This window comes from Podarcis vaucheri, assembly GCF_965113315.1.
Source record: "Podarcis vaucheri genome assembly, chromosome: 1".
Taxonomy (NCBI): Eukaryota; Metazoa; Chordata; class Lepidosauria; order Squamata; family Lacertidae; genus Podarcis; species Podarcis vaucheri.
Genome location: NC_138759.1, coordinates 77,284,817 through 77,291,436, shown reverse-complemented (window position 1 = coordinate 77,291,436; position 6,620 = coordinate 77,284,817).

Below are 6,620 nucleotides of genomic sequence, written 5' to 3'. Positions count from 1 at the left end.
GCGAGAGTTGGTTGGCTGCAGAGGAGGAAGTCCGCGTTAAGCGCTGGCGCTGCTGCACCCGGACACCCCCAAAAGTCACACGGCTTTGCTTAACATTAGCAAATGTTGGGTTCCTGTTTTTTGTCACGCACCTGATTCACAACTTAGCATTTTGTTCTAAAGTAAACGATGATCCGCACTTTTCGTTGCTTTTTGTTTTTGTTTTTTTATCCTTGGACATCAGCACTGCTGCATGTCCGGGATGAGAAAAAACTTGCTCATTTATTTTTCTTTTTTTTAAAAAAAGCTAAATCACCCTTTGTCCTGATTCCAAAGTGGTGGTAGAATAAGAACAACCATATCCTTCAAGCAGAAACGGAGAGGTACAAATTAATAAAACTAAAAAGCATACAGAGGCCATAAAGCCAGCACTTAAGGAAAAGTCTTGACCTGGCACAGAAAAGACTGTGGTGCCAGTTCCAGTCTGACTTCTTTCAGGAAGCCCCCTTCTTTGCACATACATAACACACTTCAGAAACTCAAGTGACACCGGAAATGCTTTCGGGAATATGCTCTGCGTATGTAAGCTTTGCAGATTTGTTTTTATTGCAGTGTTGTTTTACTGTACTTAAACCTACCCTGAGATCATATTGATCAGGGCATGCTAGAAATTCATATATAAAATTAACTAATGGACAGTATTATGAGCAGAGCCACATCTGAAGATTTTAATGCACAGGCAGGCTGTTGTGGGAGGAGGCACTCTTTATTGTAAGTCCTTGTAACAGGTGACAACAGTCCTGAGGTGTGAGGGATCATTATTGTTTATTATTACTATTATTAAATTTGTATACCGCTCTTCATCCAAAGATCCCAGGGCGATTCACAACCGAAAATGACATGAGAAAAGATGAGAAAGTTCTCTATGGACTTATAGTGCACATGGAGGATCATATATAGAATTAATATATAATAATTATTAAAGATTTTCTGGGTTTACAAAAGTACATGCCTTGTCTCTTTTTTCAGGTTGTACAGTCTTACTTACAAATTAGTTACATATGTTGTGAGACCTTAGTGTTGACTACAGTACAGTGGAAGCTCGGGTTGCGAACGTGATCCGTGTGGGAAGCACGTTCGCAACCTGCAGCGTTTGCAACCTGCAGCGCTGCATCTGCACACGTGCAGGTTGCGATTTGGTGCGTCTGCACATGCGCAAGCACCGAAACCCAGAAGTAACCCGTTCCGGTACTTCTGGGTTTGGCGCGGTGCGCAACCCAAAGCGTCTGTAACCCGAGGTATGACTGTATAAAGTTGGGGAAGGGGAGGGGTGGAGTGGTAAGGCTTATATATATATATTTATATAGGGTGCGTGTGGGGTTTCGTGTCAGCGTCAACTGGGTAGGTTCTCTTTCTTTTCGCTTGTTACATTTCCCTGGTAGTGGGAGAGGTTGGGGGCCCAGGGTATGGTTGGTTGCCTGTAGTTGGCTGCAATGAGGTTTGCTTGCTTTTATGAGGGTGGGGAGGAGGGCTTGTTGGGTCACGTGAGACAGATTGATTCGTATGCTGTCAGTGGATTTTTGTCATCGTCTTGTTGGGCTGTGTATGTGATAAAGGGGAGCCATACTGGGGTGAAGGCGTCCTCTTCTATTTGTCCCCGTGTCAGTTTCAGTGTATTGGTTAGCTATGGAGGATAGTATTTGAACATATGAAGAGCCGGCTGGATCAAGCCAATGGACTGTCTAGTCCAGCTTCCTGTTCTCACAGTGGCCACACAAGAGCACTCTCTCCTTCTGTGGTTTCCAGCAAGTCGGGCAGAGCTGAGCCATCATTTCTAGTAGCCATTGGCAGCCCTTATCTATCTGAAATGTCAAGAAGCCACTGTCGGAGATGTGTGTGGTCAGGCATCTTTCTAACAGTGGGCACATCACTGAGAGATGCCCTCTAGACCTGCTCCCTCTCCTCCACACCAGTGTCACCTGCTTGTTTACTTGTCTTCTCCCTCTGGCTCAGAAGCCACGAGCAAGAGGTGAGGAAGATCAGTGAGTCAGTCTCTCTGCCTGCCAAAGTGAGCAAGAGCCTGGAGAAGGGCCAGCCTCAGTGTAGTTACAATGGTGATGAGCAGACAGCTCCAAGTTTGAGGGAGCCCTGGCCCTAAAGTGACTTCTAATGGGCCACTTCCACACTGGTGTGCTCCCTTAGGATTATCTGAGGTATATAAAATTATGCATGGTATGGAGAAAGTAAGACAGGTTTTTTTCTCCCTCATAATACTTGAACCTGGGACCATCCAAGGAAGGTGAATGCTAGAAGATTCGGCACAGACAAAACAAAGCCTTAGTGTTTCAGGTTGAACTGCAATCCAGATCAGCCTGCAAATATTTTCACCAGTGTATGAAATCATTGCTGTGGTAGAATGTGGCCGTTAAGCAGATGAGCCAATGTTAACTCATCTATATCTGAGTGGCTCCTGAAAGTGATTCAACAGCGTGAGGTTATGAGATAAGGCTGGAAGAAGGGGAAGCTGCATATATTAGTGAAAATAGCATACACAAATTCATTATAATAGGGGAAATGGTTTGCCAAAATGTGTTTTATTAGCAGAAATGAGCACTTAAATGTTGGTAAAACTTTTGTGATGACCGTATTGTTATGAGTTTGTGGGTGCCAGATCTTTTTAACCCCTGAACCCAGCCAGTGTTAAAATATAAGCCAGGCTAACTTCCTGATTCCATAGATCCAGCAAGTCAGGCTGCCTTCCTGATCAGCTAATTGCCTGGGGTGATGGGCCATTAAGAGAAGGAAGGAAAGGGGCTTCTGCGTGAGACACCAAATGGGTGGCAGGGCCGCCTTCCTCTAGCTCCTGGTTGGTTAGAAGTAGAAAAACCAGAGTTTAGAGTTGAGTTTGTGTTACTGTGAGCAGAAAGTAGAAGGTAGAAGTAAAACTGTAGGCTGGAAAGCCAGAGAAGCAGAGTACAATGTTTGATTTCTGTTTGAATCCATGGCTGCAGCTATGGGGAAAATAAGACACTTTGGGGGTGTTAAAACAGTGAGTCCCTCCATCATAGGCTCAGGTTGTATATATGTGTAATTAAACCATATATCATAAAGACATCACAGTTTCCGCTGTGCCTGGGTGATTGCCTGGACCCCCTGGAATCTTGCACAGCTCAGAGATTGGGGAGGTGTACTACTGTGTGCGTGTGTTTAATTCTGAATTTTGAATTGTTATAACCTTTCACTGGGACCCAAGAGTGGGTAATAAATTTAGTGATAATAAATTCACAAACTGATGCAAAAATGTGGAAAAGCAAACTGAATACTGGATAAATGAGAAACTGAGAGAAACAGATATGACCAAAATAAAAAAATTCCTTCCAGTAGCACCTTAAAGACCAACTAAGTTAGTTCTTGGTATGAGCTTTCGTGTGCATGCACACTTCTTCAGATACATATTCTTCAGATATGACCAGTGCTTTTTTCCTGAGGGGGATGCAGGGGTACGCATACCCCTAAACATTTTGTGAATCTAAGTTTGGCCTCATTGAGGGGCAGTATTTCAATATGAGTAGGAAAATGAGAGTACCCCTCAACATTTTTTTAGAAAAAAAGCACTGGATATGACCATCCTTAGTCTTGGCTCATCTTATTAAATAATGTAAAACTTAGAGTTAACCCAATAATCTGATCTGTTTTGCTCTTTATACTTGTATGTAATGAACTTGAATAATTTGGAAACCTGGGTTGGGCTGGATTCCTATACAGTGGTACCTCAGGTTAAGAACTTAATTCGTTCTGGAGGTCCGTTCTTAACCTGAAACTGTTCTTAACCTGAAGCACTACTTTAGCTAATAGGGCCTCCTACTGCCGCTGCGCTGCCGGAGCACGATTTCTGTTCTCATCCTGAAGCAAAGTTCTTAACCTGAGGTACTATTTCTGGGTTAGTGGAGTCTGTAACCTGAAGCATCTGTAACCTGAAGCATCTGTAACCCAAGGTACCACTGTACTACCCAAAGAGGACAGAGTCCTTTGCCCTTCCTACTTCTGCCTAGACCTAGACTGGAGCTATGCTGTGTAAACTACAGTGGTACCTGGGGTTATGAACTTAATTAGTCTGGAGATCCATTCTTAACCCAAAACCGTTCTTAACCTTAGGCACACTTTCGCTAAAGGGGCCTCCTGCCGCCGCCGCGCAATTTCCGTTCGCATCCTGGGGCAAAGTCCACAACCCGGAGCAACTACTTCCAGGTTAGCGGAATTTGTAACCCGAATTTTTTGTAACCCGAAGCGTTTGTAACCTGAGGTACCACTGTATTGGGAGATAGGAGACAGCAGGCTAAAGCTTGACCAGCAGATTATTAGGAGCACAGCTGACAGTCCCCTTACTTCTGAGCAAATCAGTCACATGATGTGGGAAGTGGGTGGCCGTTACAACCTTGGAAGCTGCCTTATACTGAGTGAAACAGTCCATGTAGCTGTGGCTCTTCAGCCGCTTTTCGGATAGGGGGACATTCGCAGCCCTATCTGGAGATCCCAGAGTTTGAACCTGGGACCTTAGGCATGCAAAGCAGATGCCCTTCCACTGAGCTACGCCTCTTCCCCTTATACAATGGAGGACATATTGCTGGCAGTCTGCTCACAGGACTATCACTGGAATGGTGGTAGCTTTGCCACCCCACCCATGAGGCACTGCCCCAGGGCACTGTGGTAAGTTCAAATGATGGTTCAGCTCCACATGCACACTGCTGTCTGCCGCAGCTGCCAAGTGAGCCCACCACATGATCCACCAAAAGAGGAGGGAGCCCACGACGAGGGCCATTGCTCAGGGCATCCTCAAACCTAGAGTCCTACCCAAGACAACCACATTCGCAATCCCTCTAAAGTGAAGCTGTCCCAGATTACTCTAACCAATTCTAAATGTTTCTCCACAAAGCTTATAAAACTGTGTCTTTATTGAAATCTTTCCAAAAGACAGCAGGTATAAACTAACACTTAATGAGTTCAGCTGCTAGTGCCAAAAACATTCCAAATTGCATCCTCATGTTTACATAGCTCATAATGTCAACAGCATGTCTCCTAATGAATTGATAAATTAGTACAAAAACAATCGACGGAAAAGAAACTATATGAACTAGAAACAACAATGACAAGCACAAAACTTGAAGCAGTATCAATCTGGAATCCCCAGATTTATTTATTTTTTAAAAATGAATATATGTCCACTCCATATATTTGTTTCAGGTTATGGAATGAATCTACTTGGAATGAATCTACTCTAAACAGCATGCAGATTCACACTCCATGAAAGTCCTTAATTACACATTGCTCTTCTAAGACTGCACCATGCAAGCAGATTTTTAAAGACTGACTGAAGGAAAGAAGTTTGTGTCTGAAAGTGAAATGAGGATTGTGTATTTAAGGCTCATACAGGCAGTTTTTAAAACCCTTACTTTTCAGTGAGCCTTATACTTGTGTTAGGCCTCATTGCCCAGGTATGGTGTGATAGCCTTAAAAAAAGAAGTTTGGCTTTTTAAAAAGGAACTATTAATGAAGCTGGAGGATATTGTTACGGTTGCTTACGTGTATAACATTGTTTCTTCTGTTTTGAAGGTCTGTGTTGCATTGCTTTGCTTGCCTCATACCATGAGAGGTGCTAATCTTCTCAAAGAGTAACCCGAACACTGAAAACGCCATTTTAAAATTGTCAATATAATGTACGGGATGGGCGGATGGAGTCACAGACACCGTCCACAGCAGGTACATTGCACTTGCACAGTGTTATGTTCACCCAGCACTCTGAGGTGACAGGCAAGCAGGCTTGTCACATGTCTGCATTCAAACACACATGGGCTTAGTTATATGTATATGTGCACATTTATAAAGGATTGCTGTAATTTTAATTAGAAATACAACACATTTGACCATCATGGGGGAAGTGTATAGCCAAGTGACAGGTGTACCTGCTTGGTATAGTGTGCAAGTGCTGTAGACGGGCAATTTCCAGGCCACAACTCTTCTCCCTTTTTATGGTTTTATATTTTCAAATGGGATTTGGACAGGGCAGCTGTTTAAATAGAGGTGCTCTTCAAACCTGGCAGCCAATGAAAGAGAGGGCTATCCTCTGCAAAACAGCGCACATGGGCACTCTACAGATAGATGCATCCACAGGTGAGTTTTGGAAGTGTTTACTGCACATGAAAAGCTTTTTTGGCTGGGGGGAGGGCTTTTTCCTTATTTTGCAGTTGAGGTTCGCCTCTTCTATTTTTACACTTAAAAAACAACATCCCCCTTCCAGCTGATGGCCACCAATGGGTGGGGAGATTTGGCCACTTCATCTAAGTGAGGTACACCCTGCTCCATTTCTTAGAAATATGCCTACCACCAGTATGAGATACCAAAAAAGGGGGGAAAGGGGAAAAGCATTTGGCTTATCTCTAGAGAATACACTAACTAATCATTTCAGTAATTGGTGGTGGTAGGTATAGTTACTAGTGAAATAGATGAACCAAAAAACAAGATGAAATTGATTTCAGTATAGAGACTGATGGTGGTGATGAAGAGCTGCAAGAAGCATCATAAGACTTTGGTCTAATGCTTTCAAAAGATAGTTAGGTTATATCATGGTAAGTTCCATTAATTCA